Here is a 19,067-nt window from a genome sequence, read left to right as displayed (position 1 = left end):
CCCAGAAAATTTATGAACTAGCTATCATATAGTAGCACGAGATCATTTACCTTGAAGGTGTGCAATTTAATATGCCTATCATGCCAGGCCTTCTCACGTTTATTTTTCACTTGCCAGTGAAATCCTGCAAGAAACCAGTCCTCTTCCAACGCCATCAACAGTGTGAGCTGTTCCTCTAAGGTCTTGTGATACATCATCTCTATCAAAGCCATAATTCGCAGGTTTGGTAAAATATATTCCATGGGCATCACTGCCTCGATCCCATAGACCAACCTAAACGGAGTTTGGCCTGTCAAGTTCTTGCACATTTTCCTATATTCCCATAGGACTGCTGGTATATGCACATCCCAATCGTTCCTCTTCGTGTTATAGACCTTTGTCAATGCATTCTCCAAAATATTATTGAACACTTCCATTGTAACATTGGCTTGGGGATGATAGGGCATGCTATTTTGATGGTACACTTGGAATTCTTCGAGCATCACGATGATCATTTAATTTAGGAAATGCGTACCCCTATCACTCATTAATAGCTTAGGGCACCCAAAACTCCTTAACATGAATTCAAACAAGAACTTCACAACGGTAGCAACAATACAATATTTCATTGACTATGCTTCTTCCCATTTGTTTAAGTACTTTGTTGCAGTAATAATGTGCTGCTCTTCCTTCCTGGTGGTTGTATCAGACCTACAAAGTCAATTTCCCATTTGTCAAATACTTGTAACGAAACCTGAGGGTTCAAGGGTAGTTCATATCTTCACAAAGGCTTGCCCATCTTTTGACAAACATCAAATGCTTTACAAAATGCCTTAGAATCTTTATGCACTGTCAACCACCATAATGATTCTGCACAGTCGGTCTACTTGCATAGTGTCCTCTTGCCACCCCTCCATGGGCTTCGGGGAGGATACCAGCACGCTCAAACTCTGGAACATATTGGCGCAATATTTCATATGTTCCCATCTTATACAAATGACCCACTATAACAGAAAAATCAGCGACGCGGACAACCAGTTCCTTCTTCTGTTGAGTCGAATACCCTTCTTGAGCTATGCTAATAGTAAGAAACTGAATTATATCTCCAAAATGATCATTCGTAGCATGCACAATGAAGAGTTGTGAATCCAGCAATCCCTCTTCCAAATTGGTTGGTTTTTCGCATGTCTCAACCCATATTAGGTGATCTAGTCCTGCGTTCAACTGTCTGGGGTTCACTGTTACTTCAAAGTCATACTCTTGGAACAACAAAAACCACCTACATATCCCCCCCCCCCCCCCCCCCAACATAGGCTTGTTGACTAGGTACTTGAGAGCGGAGTGATATGTGTACATTTTGACGTGTGCACCCAACAAATAATGTCAAAACTTTTGTAGTGCGTAGACCATCGTCAACCCTTCATGCTCTGTAGTGGAATAATTCTTTTCATCTTTTGACAGTTTCCTACTGGAAAATGATATTGGATGATCATTATCACCTTCACCAGGCTGGGTTAATACTGCACCCAGCGTAATACATGAGCCATCTACATGCACATGGAATTCTTTCTTCCAATCTGGAAATACTAAGATGGGCGCAGTCACCATCTTGTCCTTTAACACATCCAGAATATGTTGACATTCCTCATCCCAATAAAAAGTTGCATCCTTCTTTAATAGTTTCTCCATTAGCGTAGTTATCTCGGCATAAGACTTGATAAACTTCCTATAGTATCCTATGTGGCTAAGCGTCACGCGCAACTGCTTAACATTCTTGGGAGCTTCTAAATTCACAATTACTACTATCTTTGCAGGGTCCACCATCAATCCTTGTTTACAAACTACATGGCCTAGAAAAATTCCGAAAGGCACACATAATATACATTTCTTCAAGTTCAACACGATATGGTATCTGCGACATGTATCTAACATAAGGCGCAAACTTGCAACATGGCGCTTTACTAATCTGAAAACAATCCAGTCATCAAAATATACCTTGAAGAATTTATGAATAAACTCCTTAAACATCGTGATTACTACTCTGGAGAAGATTGCAAGCACATTCTTCCGCCCGAATGGAATTATTGTATACTGAAAGCAACCCCACTCTGTCGTGAAGGTCTTCTTACTGCGGTCCTCTGGCGTGATCTTTATTTGATGGTATCCTGAGAACCCATCAATGATTGAATATGCCTCTTGTCCCCCAACATTTTCTAAAAATTCTTCTATGAACGGTGTCAGAAAAGGATCATGCACACTTGTGTCGTTCAACTTCCTCATATCTACACATATCCTAATCTCACCCTACTATTTATTTTCTTGAACCACCATGGGGCTCACCCAATCAAATTCTTCAATTGATTCAATAATTTGGCCCCAACATCTTGTCAAGCTCTTTGCGCACCTTTTCTTTATACTTCGGATTGCGCCAATAAGGTCTCTTCTTGATGGTCTTCGCATCAGGTTCCAAAGTAATTTCCATAATGCCCAAGTATCCTACAATACCTTCCAGGTTCAAGAACTTTGTTGGGAATAGATCCTGGTATTTGCACAACAATTTGGCCACCTTATTGACTGTATCTTCATCCCAATAGTCTCCTATGTTTGTGAACTTAGGCTCTACATCAGATCCAATATTTATTTGTCAGGTTTTTAGTGGCTCTGTTACATCAGGATTCTCTGTCTGAGGTCCTTCAACCTCATGGTGACCTTCAGTTTGTGGAATGTTGATTTTTCTGGGATCATCCTCTTCTTCAGCAGTCATATTGTAGCATTCTAATGCATGGCGTAGCTGTGCACTCTAGTATGGATGTACCCATTCCATCAGCTCCTCACGTGTTCTAAAAATAACAGACTTAATCTCTTGTAGCACTTCATTAATGCATTCGAACCCATCCTCAAAACTGAAGGTTAATAAAAAGATTTCTCACAGAATATCCCATTCAGTCATTCAATGGCGAAGCTCTGTTTCTAAATACCAATTCATGGGAATGGTGTCCAAGGTATGGTAGAAAACATGAACCTACTCTAGTTGAGGTTCTTCACCCCAAGATTTAGTCCACCATGCCAGATGTTTACGCGGGTCGTCCTTCCCACTATATTTCTCAGTCATCCGTGTGTTAGCATATCCAAACTGTAGCTTCATCATCTGCTTGTATTCCTTCCAGTCATAAAAACTCTCCTTATTCATACCCCACCATCGGGTAGGGGTGGTGCACATCGCCAATTCAAGGGCTTGTAATCGATGCTCCTTGGGCACCTCCCTTTCAAATTCATCAAAAAAGAGATTAACATCATTCAAACTATCATCGTGCAGAATCTTCCTTACCTCTGTAGATACGCATCGTAGTGATTTGGTCATCATGTTGCAGTGCAGTGTAGATACTTCGTTCAATCGATTCTGCTAGCGGTCAAGTTCTTCATTTGAGTTTGATTTGAGGGAACTATCCCTATCCCATGTAATTCATCCATCAGCCGTGGGATTGATCTAGTCTTCGTCTCACGTCGTGATCTTGTATATATGTTCTAGATCATAATCATCCTCCACAAAGTCGTGAACAAGCTCAGTACAACGCACTCCTTTAGCAAGGTCCAGTGACACAATAACCCTGAGCGCCTTCCTCTCAAATGTCATATTTCTCTTTTTCAGGTTAATTACCACATCCATGTCAAAGGACCGATCAATTCCTAGTAGCGCATGACACTGATTGCTGTCATCCACTATTTATATTACTTCAAAATCTACCAAAGAACTTGCTCCTTCAATATCAACTGTTACCCCATATAGGCGCCCCATAGGAATAATCTTCTGCTGATTGGCCATGCATAGCTGTATAGGAGACCATTGCAGTGTAGGTCTCCCCATCCTTTCCCAAATTTTTTTAGGTAGCACATTTGCATTTGATCCTATATCCAAGATTACTTGGTCCATTTCATACTCTCTTATCTACGCGGTCAGCCTCATCTCGTGCCCTGTCCACTTATTATGCTTAGTTAGCTTCCTTACAACGTGTTGTTATGAGGGAAGCTTAATCTTACCTACACAGTTGTCTATTAGCTCTTGGAGCCCTTTTACTGCCTTCTTATCATGCAACAACTTCATACAGGTCTTTAGAAAAGTAGCTAACAATGAAGGATCCACATCTTGCACTTCACTGTTCGTAGCTAATTTCTCTTGATTTCCGGATGTAGAAGCTTCAACAAAGTTCCTTTTAGCCTCCATAAAAGTTTCTTTAGACCAGTTGAGGTCGAACCCAACTTCCTTTACAGTGGCCTTGCGCACCCATCCTTCAGTCTCTGGTTGTTTCCCCTTATCTTCACCCGTGGTCATACCACTGCACGTTACTATATTAACACTGTGATATTCTTCACATGGTTCCACTCTCATCATATTGATATTTTGCATAAGTTGTTGGGTTTGCGTCTTCTTTTCTTGCATATTTTCTACCAGGATCGGGAAATCTTCTATCACATGATCAAATTGTCTACAATATTGACAAGATATATGCATTGGGTTCTGACAGTCACGCGCAAAATGTCCAGCTTCACCGCAATTATAGAAAATAACTTGTCCACAGCCTCTTCCATCCCCTCCTCCTCTTCCTCTTCCATGACCTTGGAATCCTCCACGTGCTGCACTCGTGCCCTGATCCGGAGGCTAATTTTCTGCCTGCATTCTATAGGTAGGGGTTCTATCCATCATCAAGTCATATCTTTAGCAATAACACTCATCATGACCTACAGACTTGCAAAAATTGCAAAAAAACTGTTGAGGGGTCTGTACAAACTTCTGTAGTAGATGAAATTATCTATCGCATGTTGTCTTATAACCTAACAAATAGCGCACCATGGCGCTACTTCGGTGCTCGAACCAACAGTATTTTCTGGATTCAGGGGGACAAGCCCCCCTCCAATAAGATATTTCTGATAAACCGAGAAATGGTCCTTATCGTTCCCATGACCCTTGCATTTCAAGCACAAAAATTTAGTGCGCACCTCATCCTGGGTTTAAGGGGGGTCTTACCAAAGTTCAGAGTTGTTCATGCCAACCAAAAAAACCCTAACTGCTAGCCTTTTCAGAAACAACCTGCATAGTGCAGGCTGCAGTCTCACCCGAAGCAGTATTGGGGGATGCTAGAACTGGGTTTCTACATCCAAAGGCCTTTGTGATGGTTTCCTAAGGTTCGTATAGCTCAGACTTGCCTTTGCGCACACCAATTCCTTCTGACTTTTAATTACTGCAACTCTGCCAAAATGACCTTCAGACCTTCGCGAAGGTACTTCATTGTACTTAATAGGCATAAAAGACTCAAATTCACTACTTTCGCGCAATAAAATGTATATTTTGAAGCCTTTATGACCTAGATCTTCCTTCGCACCGATCTATCCTTTCTAAGTAGTTAACTACAACAGATTGATTTAACAACTTCCCAGCTCCACAAAGGAAGTTAACTATACTTATTATGCATGAATATCATAGATCTATCCGTCTTGCACAAAATTGAAGCATTATTCATATAAACAGATCATAGAGTGAATATATACAAACTTAACATAAATATATAACAAGGCACAGATGCATAGATTTCGACTCAAAACAGTCTTTATTAAGATGTAAGTATTCAAATACAGACTTCTTATCCCTGTGCACTCAGTTACACGATCCCACGCACTCAGCTACGGACTTACCAAGGTCTCTGCACACTCAGCTACAGGAGCATCCCCCTTTCGCCTAAGTATAGGAAATAGGCTTTTCCTTCCTTAGCACCTTGCCCTTACAAGGATTTCCTATTAAAAGTTATCTCTTAGACTCGCTATGACTCAACTATATATAGTCTTTGCATTACAATACCATGGCCTGTGGACCATGGGTGAGTCTCAAAACCGACCTATCACCTAACCATACAAGGGACTAATGCCCCTTTAACTCTTAGCTTTGCACTCTTCTTCCACATTTCACGGAGAATTTACATTCTTTCATAAAAAGTGTTACAAAAATTTACTTAACTGACAAAATTTTACCTTGGGGACCCCATCCCAACACTTAGTTTCCAGAACTTTATAAAATAAGTATAATATTATGTTTGTGTTTGTGATTACTATATTGTCTCTATTATTTGCATCAAGATAATGTCACACTAATGTTGAGGAATGTTGGTTCTTGCATACATTAGTTACATAAATACGGTGTTGGCTGCAAGCTTGTAATGATGATAATTTAATGCTCGAATGTGTGGTTTATGATTGTGAATCAAGTCTAGAAGGATACTTTCTATTTACCTGTGGAATGATGATTTCCTGTAGGAATTTTTGGGCATTGTATGTTTTCCTATTTTCTTTCATGAGCTTGTTATATGTTTAAATTTAGCCCAAGAGGCCTATATATCTATAAACTATTATTAGTTTGAAATTGGCGCAATGCGATTAAGTGTGAATGAATGGAAAAGTCCTTGTCAAGTTTCTTTTAAACACTAAAAATGTTGATGGCTTTGTTTTATCATGCCAAGTTTAGGAAGGAAAATGTTCATATAAATGTAGAATACATGGAATTCTTATACTAATGGTTGTGTGTAGGAGGGAGAATGAGCACATAAATTATAGAGGGGTTCATATATATATATATATATATATATATATATATATATATATATATATATATATATATATATATATATATATATATATATATATATATTACCAAGAATAGCCTCCATTCGTGAAAGTATATATATACATATATTATAGTGGTGCAAGAGTGTTGTGTCATGACGTCTTGTTTAATCCCCATAACCAAAGTCAAAGGAACTATGTTTATAAATGGCCATCCTAAAGCTCCTATGTTGAATTCTTTAACGGATTTGGGGTCGAAGTACGCTGGTGGATTATGCTAGATTTTATTTAGCCTTGACAAAAGCTTGTCACTTAACAGGAGTTGGGGAAGCAGAAGCAAAGTCTTGTCAAATAAACTCGTCAAAGGACAGACTCCCCAATGGTTTAATTATGTCATAAGGAAGGTTCCCTGGGTGACATGTCCTAGAGGTCTCATCCTTATAAGTTCAAGGAAGTTGCACTCGATGGGGAGCTCCAAGATGACGTGGCAGGATTGGTGATATAGAAGATATCGGGGTGAGTTGGAGCTTGTGCCTTGGACAACAAGAGGATGGAGCGACCATGTGGGAAGAGCTTGAGTATTGTTGAAAGGTTCGTGGTAGGGTATGCATAGACAGAGGCTCACTGCTGCATTTAATGGGAAAAATCCCTTCCTAGAGTCCATTACCCGAAGGCAGCCCTTTGTGTAACTATTATGGATCGCTGGGATGGATCAGCTCTGAGGTGACATGTTGAGGGTGATGTCATGGGCTAGAGTGTTTGGTTGAAGAGGCTACTAGATCAATTGATGTGTCTTGGGCAGATATCAGATGATGCAAGGAATTAAAAGATTGGGAGCCAAGTCTTGAGGATGGTCACATTGCATGAGCGGATAACTTAAGCTCTAGGGCTAATCGAGTAAGGCCATGCCTATATGTGTGTGTGTGTGTGTGTGTGTATGTGTGTGTGCGTGCATGTGTGTGTAGGCTTTAGTGATTATTAGGAAAGTCTCAAGTTGATGGTTATATTAAAGTAAGTCCTCCTCCTTTGATTATGTGTGTATATGATACATCCACCACATAGGTTGGGACTGGCCCATTTGGAACATGGTTCTAGGTCTTGGCTACAGTGGTTCTATGAGATTTTTAAGGGTCTAACTTAAAATTGAATAGGTGCACACACACACACACACACACACACACACATATATATATATATAAAGACAAACAACAAGACTTTGAGGCATGCCATATGGGGACCATGTGGAAAAAAATGAGAGATGACATTTTTAAGCTAATAAGGCTTTTAAAGGTCATAAATTGAATTCCTGGAGTCTATTTGGGACAAAGTTTATATCATTGAATTGTCTCAACAATACGAATTCAATGGAATCATTTGATTTGAGTTTTGAAAGGGTATCAAAAAGTGAACAATCTAGACCCCATTTCCATGATGCGACTATGGGAGTCGGGTCATCATAATAACTACCTTTTTCTAACCTTAGTTTGGGTAGGGAATAGTAGGGGGTATGTTATAGAGTGGTATCAAAGCATCTAGGTTCAACACTTGGATTGGATGGGCTCTATAATGGATAAGTGATGGTAGGGTTCCTGCCAAAGAGTTCATATTAATTTTTAGAAAATTGATAAAATAAGTTTAGGTGTTAAATTCAGTCTGTGACTATTTGATTGTCTGCATATTTGACATGATTACCTCGTGATATAGTTATGTAGCATGCTAGTAATGCGGATCCATGGATCTAGGGAGGAGATCAAATGTGAGTATAATAACTAAATGTGAGCATGATGGTATCTTACTCATAGCATTTGATTTGTATTGCACATTAACGGCAATGATGTTTGACATGTTATTTTGATAAATTCCTTGGCAATGCATGAGCTAGCTAGCTTGCACCTTGAAGGTCTGGAAAACCAGTGGTTGTGACCTTGGAGATTTGTCATTTTCTTTAATTTTTTAGAACTGCCTGCATCGCAGTAAGTATGGTCATTTGTAGTATATGATCACTACTGGTTGAGTGATGAGATCTTGCAACTTGGAATGGTTGTGTATGTTAATGTCCATGTGATATGAAGGATGTGGGGGGAATCGATGTGTTTTTTTAGCCTGGATAGCATGGCTTGTTCCTAATTGAATGTAAGTATATGTATATGACCATATTGATTAGGATGGGGGGGAAGTCCCACTCCCTGATTTCTATATGGAAAAGAACTTCGGTGGAGGTTAACTATTCTTTATGATGATCATCGTCATTAGGTGTTTCTTATGAATGCTTGTCTTCATGATCAAATCCTCCCTTATTTAAGGAATGGGGTGTGACATATGAAAATGGTTGGTTGAAGCCTATAAAGGTTGTTATCTCACTATGAGATAGAGCATCCATGTTCAATACTTGAACGGGATGAGTTTAAAAGTAAGGGTCTTGTGTGTACCTGGTAGATGAAGAATTTGTAGCTCTACTAGAGGAAGAGATTGTAATATTAGAGTTTACCTTGAATTATCAGGAGTCCCTTGTGTTACATCATCCTCTTTAATAAATACTTATTTTGTTCGCATGGGGTATTCTTCTAGTATAATGGATGAGGCAATTGAAGAATGTGGCTTAGATAATGAGGACATGGTTGAAGTTGTTGATGATATTTCCTTTTATGACGGCCAATTTTATGAGATGTGTTGTTATCATTGGCCTTGCATAAAGAGGTTGAATATACATGCTACTTTGGTTGCTTGTGGAAAAATTTGACCTCTCAATTAGTGGTGATAGTCTCAATAAAGAGATTGAATGAAGCCAATGAAGGCTGACATTCCTTAAAATTTTGAGGGATGATTTTAACAAGTGATAATAGGGGTCTTGATAAAGAGGCTAATAGTAATTAACGCTAATAATTTTGGATACCTTGATTACTAGACTTGGGATAAAGGCCAAATTTAAAATGTTGCTTTGGTATTGGTACAAAGAATAAATGAAATTAATAATGTTGATTTTTTCATAATAGTTATTTTCCAATTATAGCTGAACTTGTCAAAAAAATTGGAGTATTTTGAAAGCATGGTTATAAGTAAGCTGATATGTGCATGTGCATGTAGAAATTATAGTTTTTGAAAAATTATGTTGAGATATTTATGTCGTGGATGTGAAACATGTGACTAATACATAAATTGAGACATGTGTGCAGTTGCAGGGAAGCGTGCTTGGTACAACAAGGCAAGGAAACTGGTATATTTGTTTTTATCTATTAATGCACTAACAACTGAGTGCTTGTGGAAGAACATAGCAAGGCTTCATGGAAGTGAAAGGAAACATGTATCATGTCATGGTGCAGCATGATAGGGACCAAGTCCCCCAAGAATGAGGAAGAGGGGCATATGTCCAGAGGAAAAGAACCTTCAGGAATTTGGAGGTTGAGATCAAGGACTTGGAAAGGTTAAATATTTGCAGGGCATAACTTAGAAATATCACCTGGAAACAACAAGAGCTAGTTTATTGGAATGTTGAATTGCTAAAACAATTGCAATAAATAACATAAAAAGTTGAATCCTCAAAAATAAAAAATGGCATTGGCAAGAAGAGGCCTTGTGATGCTGAAACAGAGAATAAAATAATTTTTTGTTGGTGGACACGAATCAATGATGCAGGATGCTGAGAAGGAGGAGGGGGCATTCCCTCAAGCTCCTTGACATATACATATATGTGTTTAAGGGACCCCCTATGAACTTTTGGGGAATGTAAGACTTCAAGGTTGTTGTGAGTCTTGTAAATTTTGGGTATGTGGATATACAGATGTACATGTATACATATGCACAGTTGTATGATGACTAGAATTTCCATGAATGTTGGACTCATGGGGATAAAAAATTATTTTGGGTACTATTTTATTTAATGCCTATGGGTTGTGACTTTAATTTATCGCTTATTTTGATTTTACATTCCATGTTATTCTATTCAAAATTTTATTTCTTTTTGTTTTTGATTGCTCTTTTTGTATTGATTGATCTCGCCTTCCTTTTTAATGGCCCTTTGAATATCATGCTTGGGGCCATGAAATCTTGTTTGGTGTGGCATTAAAGCCAGAAACCTTTGGTAAGAGAAACAAGGGGGATCAATTGAGAGTACAAGGGAAGAAAGGCCCTATGCATCAATAAAGCACAAGGATGACAATAAGAGAGATTGGAACATTGCATGTGAAAAAGTGTAACTGAAAACAACAACAGGGTGAAGAAGGCAATAGGAGGAATTATGGTGAAGGAATTCCTTTGGCTAATGCATGTATTGCTTAAACAAAGGGAGTTATCTCAACTTTGACCTTCTTAGACAGATATTATGATGTATATTGTGTCCACGATTAAGTGGAAAGCACTATGAAGGCCAAGTGGTTGGCTAGTCCATGGGAAATAATGGGAGTGACATGACAGCCATGAGAATGGAACCGAAGAATTTGTGATATGTTTAAGATCAGGCCAATATTTATATACATATGTAAATTCCATTGTGACTGATAGATTTTGTCAAGAGTCATTCTTGTAGAAGAATGATGGTTTATATTCATTTTATGTAAATGTGGATGGCATGCAAGATTCTTGGTTGTGTGAGGAGTCAAGTGGGAAAAAGTATCCATGGCTGATCTATGATTTTAACATCATAAGAAGATGATTCTTATATTATTCCCATGTTTATATTATGAATAGAGAATGTTGAAGGACATATTAGAAAGATGGGAGCAACATGATCTGTGGCATACTGGGACAAGCTTGGACAGTTAAAGAAACCATAGATCTTGGATATGGATTTTGGATGCATGTGGTGAAGCATGGGAATGACACTAGAGGAAGTGTTGCGTGGTGTCTGTGGAAATAGATGAAATGGTCTTCATGTTTTCAACATTCCTGTGTACATTTAGTCTTGTCCCATGTGTATTGTGTATGTGTTGTGATGTACCATGTGTAATTTTTGTATTGTACTATGTGTATATCTATGTGTGTTATGTAATGTTTTAGGATAGGAAGTTATGGGACCGTTTGGGCCCTTGTGTTGTGTAATGTGTTGGTACATATAGGTATGGGACTGTTTGGGCATGTGTTGATTTAGGACATGTAGACTACTTGAATGGGGTTTTCCTAAGCCTACAAAGGTGTGGAATACACCTATATTCCTATCAACAAAAGACTACCTGGTTGGTAGTAACTACCTAGTTTGTTAGTTCCCATATTCACAGGATATCGATTAGGCTTAATAATATTTATTTGTTACTAATTTCCCACCTTAGGGCCGATGAACCACTTAGTAAATTCAAAATCGAAGAGAAGAGAAGAGAAGGCATTGGGTGCTTTTCGAGTTTGACAACCGACCGAGTGTGTGTACGAGGTCAAAGAGAAGTGAATGTATTGGGTGCTTGTAAGTTTTGTAAACCGATCTAGTGTTTGTACGAGGTCAAAGAGAAGTGAAGGAACTAGGTGTTTTTTGGGTTTGGAAACTAATCCAGTGTGTGTATGAGGTAAAAGAGAAAATAAGGCCATTGGATGCTTATCGGGTTTGGAAATCAATCAGGTGTGTGTAACACATGCAGTAAAGAGAACAATCCAAGTTGGATTGAACACCTCCAAAGCATCAAAAGACTTCAAAGGGCCATTGGAAGATGGATGAATTTATCAATTAATGATTACTGAGTGGTTGGTAAGCCACTGTGCATATAATATGTGTTGTAAAATCTAAAACAAGTTGTGTATACAAAGCTCCATAATCAGCAAAGCTAGGTCTAACAAAATGTTTTGTCATATATGGTTATTGAACACCAAGGACGATGTTCCCCTCAAGGGGGAGGGGACTGTGACATCCCCTGGTTAATATTTCTCTCTTATAAATAAGTGAACTTATTTTAATGGTTGAGAGGGGGACACAGATTACATTGCTTTAGGAAGGAGGTTGCTTGAGGAAATGGTTGTTTTTAAATATCAACCTTGGTAGGATAAAAATAATTAAATGTGCTGGTTGTGCATTAGGTTTTTTTAAGAGATAGGGACAAGTCCATGTGTCCTTCATCTCCCATCACAAGCAAGAAAATGAAAAAATTAAAGAAAGGCATGACTTGTGTTGTCATGATGTGGACCGTTGTGTAAATCATTGGAAGTGAAGGGTAGTTAGTTTTTTTATTTAGGGATGAGCACATTCATTCAAGTGTCCATACATGATTTTTCTCTATCATGCACGGGAAGGAGGAATTAGAGAGAACACAACATTTAGAATTGTTGTGTAAGAACATAAAGCCAAAACAGAGATCAAGTGATCTTTACAACTGAATCGAATCTTGGAAAAAGGGCACCAGCTAAGGAACCCTCTAAGTGAGGATTGTTGGGTGAATGATTTTAGAGAGGGTGGATTTCCTATAATGCTAAAGAAAACACTAGAAGCTAATAGCTTAATGAACTTGTTGGATTAGAAGGACTCACTCCAGTGCTTGTGAGGACTGAAAGAACCACCAGGAGTTACCTTGGAGCTAAAGATATGGTGCTTGACTCACCAATGAACCACTTGACGAGTGATTTATTTACCCATCAGCAACTTAACCATGGAAGAACCTTCCTTATAGTGGACTCTCTTCTCCTGAAAGTGAGCTAAAGTTCTCTGCAATGCAAAGTGTTGGTATGGATTTGAATATGCTTGAACAACATGATTGATAAGTGTGTAGATAGTGGATGAAGGCAGTGTGGCCCAGTGGCATCCTATTTTAGTTGTTTTGTTGGGTAAAAGCCTCATAGGAACTCCACCTCGAGATTTGGAATCTAGCTCGGGGATGACAGCTAAAATTAATAATGGTTGTGGCTTGTTTATGGTTGGGTGGAGAGTTGGAGTCCCACTCTCAGTTGCCAAAAATTTATAAGATAAGTATAATATTATATGTGTGTTTGTGATTACTATATTGTCTTTGTTATTTCCATCAGGGTAATGTCACGTTAATGTTGAGTGTTGGTTCTTGCATACATCAATTACATAAATAGTGTGTTGGCTAAAGGCTAGTAATGATTATAATTTAATGTTCGAAGGTGTGGTTTATGCTTGTGAATCAAGTCTGGAATAAGACTATTTACTTATGGAATGATTATTTCTTGTAGGAATTTTTGGGCATTAAATGTTTTACTATTTTCTTTCATGAACTTGTTATATGTTTAAATTTAGCCCAAGAGGTGTGTAGCTATTTGAACTATTATTAGTTTGAAATTGGCCCAATGGGCTTAAATGTGAGTGAATGGAAAAATCTCTGTAAAGCTTCTTTTATGCATTTAAAAGGTTGGTTATCAGGCTTTCTTTTATCATTCCAAGCCCAAGAAGGATAACATTTGCACCAATGTAAAATACATGGAATTCTTATACTAATGGTTGTGTGTAGGAAGGAGAATGAGCACATGAATTATAGAGGGGCACACACACACACACACAGATATAGATATATATATATATTCCATGAGAAAGAATAGGCAGTATGAAATGCAGTGTAATTGATTTAATTATGAACAACCCAATCCTTTTATAATCGCCTTGCTCCATTCATGAAATTATATCTATCTATCTATATATATATATATATATATAGATATAGTTTTGCAGGATCATTATCTCATGGTGGCTTGTTTAATCCCCATAACTGGAATCAGAGGAAATATGTTTATAAATGGCCATTTTAAAGCTCCTACATTGAACTCTTAAATGGAGACGAGGTTAAAGTAGGTAGATGGAGTTATGCTCAATTTTGTTTAGCCTCGACATAAGCCTGACGCTTAACAGGAGTTGGGGAAGCAGAAGAAAAGTCCCATTAAATAAACCCATCAAAGGATAGACTCCTCAGTGGTTTAAGTATGTTGTAAGGAAGGTGACCAAAGTAATCTGTTGCAGAAGTCTCATCCCCAGAAGTTCAAGGAAGGTGCACTTGACGAGGAGCTCTAGGATGATTTGGCAGGACTGGTGGTATGGAAGAGATTGGGGTGAGTTGGAGCTTGCACCTTGGAAAATGAGAGTATGGAGCTACCACATGGGAAGAGCTTGAGCATCACTAAAAGGTCTGTGGTGGGGTCTACATAAACAGAGGGTCGTTGCAACAGTTAATGGGAAAAAGTTTGCAGGAGAATTGTGTCATGTTGGCTTGTTTAATCCCCATAACCGAAGTCAGAGGAACTATGTTTATAAACATCCATTTTAAAGCTCCTACATTGAACTCTTAAATGGAGCTGAGGTTAGAGTAGGCTGGCAGAGTTATGCTCAATTTTGTCTAGCCTCTACATAAGCCTAATTCTTAACATAAGTTGGGGAAGCAGAAGGAAAGTCCCATAAAATAAAACCATCAAAGGATAGACTCCTTAGTGGTTTAGGTGTGTTGTAAGGAAGGTGCCCAAGGTGATGTGTCACAGAATTCTCATCCTCATAAGTTCAATGAAGGTGCACTCGACGGGGAGCTTTGGGATGACGTGGTGAGACTGATGGTATGGAAGAGGCTGGGGTGAGTTAGAGCTTGCACCTTGGACGACGAGAGGATGGAGCAACCACATGGGAAGAGCTTGAGCATCATTAAAAGGTCTATGGCGGGGTCTCCATAGATACAGGGTAGCTACAGCAGTTAATGGGAAAATTATCTTCACAAAGTCCGTTACCTAGAGGCAACCCTTTGCACAACTATTATGGATCACTGGGATGAATCAACTATGGGGTGATGTGTTGAGGGTGACATCGTGGGATAGAGTGTTTGCTTTATGAGGCCACCAGAAAAATTGACGTGTTTGGTGTAGATATCAAATGGCGCAAGGAATTAAAGGACCGAGAGCCAAGTCTTGAGGATGGTCACATTGCGTGAGCAGAGAAATTAAGCTTTGGGGCTAATCAAGTGGGGCAGTGCCAATATATATATATATATATATATATATAGAGAGAGAGAGAGAGAGAGAGAGAGAGAGGTGTAGGCTTCAGTGCTTATTAGGAAAGGTTTGAGCCGATGGTTACATTAAAGTAAGTCCTCCTCCTTTGATTATATGTGTATATGATACCTTAGTTGCATAGGTTGGGACTGGACCATTTTGAACTTGGTTACAAGTCTTGGTTGTAGTGGTTTTGTGGAATTTGTATGGGCCTGACATAAAATTGACTCGGTGTGCATATCTATATATGGGTGAAAATGGGAAACACTTTTGGTATGTAGAGATAATTTTGGCTATGTTCGACAAACTCTTAGTTGAGAAAAAAAGTCAAAATATTTTCTTGGCTGAGGGTTTGATGGTTTCTCGACCCAGAGTTTGAAACTCTTTCGGTCAAGAGTTTAGCAGAGCTGATCCCAAGTTTGCAAATTCTCAGTTAAGAGTCATAGATTCTAATATATTCTCTTAGCAGAAAGTTCAGTTGAAAGTTTTTTCTTAGACACAAACTCTCAACTGAGAGTTTAGATTCTATTTCAAATATCTCAGACAATAGATTAGGTTCCATTTAAAACTCTTGACCAAGAGGTTATATTTTTATTTAAAAATCTTGGCCGAAAGTTTGAAAGGTATAAAATGGAAAAAGAGTGGCGTTAGAAGTCATTTGTTCCCTCGCCCGCAAAATCCTTATTGCCAAGTTCCACTACAAAGAGGCTTATTGTTGCATACATTGCGCGGAATACATAACAAAGAGGTTCGTATTATGAATGTGAGGGGAAATGTATTTGTTAAGGGATTGAGCTTGTTTATTGTCGTGTTTATTGTGTGTTAAGGGACATGCCATGCTTATTTTTCGTTCCATGTGTGTGTATATTAGTGGTGATGGCTTTTGTGACTTGTTGGAAGTTGTTCTAGGCTTGAAGAGTTTTCATTACCATCGCTGGATGAGACTAAGACCTACATATTCTACGTTGAGGGTGACATTCTATTTGTTGGTGTAATTGCTCACTTCCTGAAAGCCCATTCAAATTTTTATTTAATAAATCCATGTTCTTTTGTGTACCTAGAATGGCGTTTCAATATGAGTTGAGTTTTTGTAGCATGAACCATAAGTTACAACATCAAATAGCATTGTATACTCTGTTCAATCTCATAGTTCAATCACTGGCATGAGAAAAAACATGTGTGTTTGTTACTATGTAGATACAATATTATAATTAATTCAATTGAATATCATCTTATCTTTGCAAAATAATTTGAATTGTACATTATGGGTTTCATCTTTTGAAGTCATGCAAATTTAAATACATTTTTGGGTTTTGAAACCTTGTCATACTCCATACAATGTTTTTATGCTAGAAGGAGCTTGGATACTCTATAGTATAACTGATATCAAGGCAAGTGTTCTTACCCTCATCTTGAATGGATTCGATTTTTCAACATGCCATGTTGTTGTATTTAAATTTATATGTCACGTATAATGTTTTATTTCCATTGATCTAGAATTATGTGTTGTTAACATAACCATATGCTAATTACGATTCAAGTGGAAAATATTAATAGTTGCAGCCCACAGTTTCACTAGTTTCATTCTTCTAAGGATAGAGGGTGTGTGTTGTTAGTGTCGGTATCTTCATCCCTCCATCAGTGATCAAATTCTCTTGTTGCATTGCATGTTAGGTGTCTCACTCGATCAGCTACATTCCATTAGGGTCATGGATCATCTGATGGTAGTGGCTTATTATACATTTTCCCTCATGTGCTGGCCCATTTTCATTCATCTAGATCATCTGCAGTGAATTTTTGTATTTAAATCTGCAAAAGTCACTTTTAGGGTTTTAGGTCTCATTAGGTCTAGGGTTTCGTCAATAAGGTATTCAAAATGCTCAATAATGGTCAGCAGGCAAATGAGGAGTTCAAATAAAGTTTCAGCAACAATAATTTCCATAATCACATGCTCAGTGATTGATTTTTTCTCAAAACCCTGTTTTGAGGAAAGTCAGATTTTTTTTTTTTATGTTTTCATGTATAAATTTGATGTAATTTCATTTTTTTCATATGTAATAACCTCAGTGGCAACCCTGGTCACCTTGCCAAGCCTCTGCAACTCCATCACCTATAAAGCAAACAAAAAGTCAAAGCATTCAGTTCATCAAAGGCAAAAATAAAGCAAACTGCCCAAAAACAGAGTTTTAAAAGCAAGTCAAAGGCAAACATTACAAAGTGGGTTTTTATAAGTGAAAAATTAAAATCCTTTGTATATAAACCATTTGTTATGTTTAAAGAGTTCATTTGCATCTAAAGGAGAAAGAGTGAACAAGAGAAAGGTCGTGTTGAAGCCAAAGAGCAAAATCGCAGCAACTTATTTCAGGGGCATGGCGCATTGGGTCATGGGCGCAGCGCATCCATCTAGCACGGCGCATTGGGGCACACTCTTTAGTGTAAAAATTGCATAGGCGCGACACATTGAAGTGGTGCGGCGCACAAGGTTTGGAAGCCAATTTCATCCACAACCACCTCCCAAATTGCCAGATTTGCTCAATCTTTAGTTGTTCAAGTAAGTCAAACATTCCTCCATGACCAGTGAATGAGTTTCTCTTGGTGTCTATGGTGATTTAATGAGAAAAACTTGAAACCCTACCTCCTTGCAATTTTTTTCAAAAACAATTGCATAGGGTTTACAACTTGTGTTTTTTGCTGCTAACTCCACAAAATTTCTCACTCCCTCACTCTTTCATTCCCTCATTCATTTTCTCCCTCTCATTACATTTTCATCAACCCATTCCCCCAATCCCCATATCCCTAAGTTTACTAATTCTAAATCCCTAATCCCACTATCCCAAACCCTAGTTAAAAATTCCCAAACCCTAACCGCTGTCCCAAAGCTTAAATACTATTCCCTAAACCCTTCTATTCCCCAAAATCCTGTCAACAACATTCCCAAAACCCCTCATACACTTTCCCTCCACAGTCCCTCATACATTCTCATCCTTGATAACAAAAACCTAAAGACACCATAAATCTCTTCATACTCATCAAAGAAAACTCAAACATTGGCAAACATGGAGTCAAATCCTTCCTATGATCGAAATGAGGAGATGCTCAGTGATTCTTCTAGAGAAATTCATGCACCAAGGAGACCTCACAAGGGTGGTAAACATATATGAGAAGAGCCTACTTCACTTGCCGAGATGCTGGCATGTCCTCTTGCTGTCACATGCTTTCAACACCAATCTTGTTATCAGTTCTGTGAGATGGTAGAGAGAGTCCAGTACCATCATGAGTTGGCCAGATTGTTTGTGCTCCATCTTCATAATGGTCAAGTCACTTTGGCAGGTGTGACATTCACCTTGACACCCGAGGCTATTTCTCAAGCAACTAGCATTCCAAATGTTGGTGAGCAGTGGAACAAAAGGTAGCAGATTGATAGAGAGCACTATGAGCCTTACATCAAGGCTGGTTATCAGAGGAATCTCAATAGAGTTTTTCCCTTTAGATATCTGAAGGACACATATGCTCCCTTAATGAAACTCATAATTAAATATTTCAATTGTGAGGTCCGGTTTTCTCGCCTATATGGCTATCACATC

The sequence above is a fragment of the Pinus tabuliformis genome, chromosome 7 (genome assembly GCF_031772625.1).
Source record: "Pinus tabuliformis cultivar Carrire ecotype Pingquan chromosome 7, CPIR1, whole genome shotgun sequence".
NCBI lineage: Eukaryota > Viridiplantae > Streptophyta > Pinopsida > Pinales > Pinaceae > Pinus > Pinus tabuliformis.
This window is presented reverse-complemented; position numbering follows the sequence as displayed.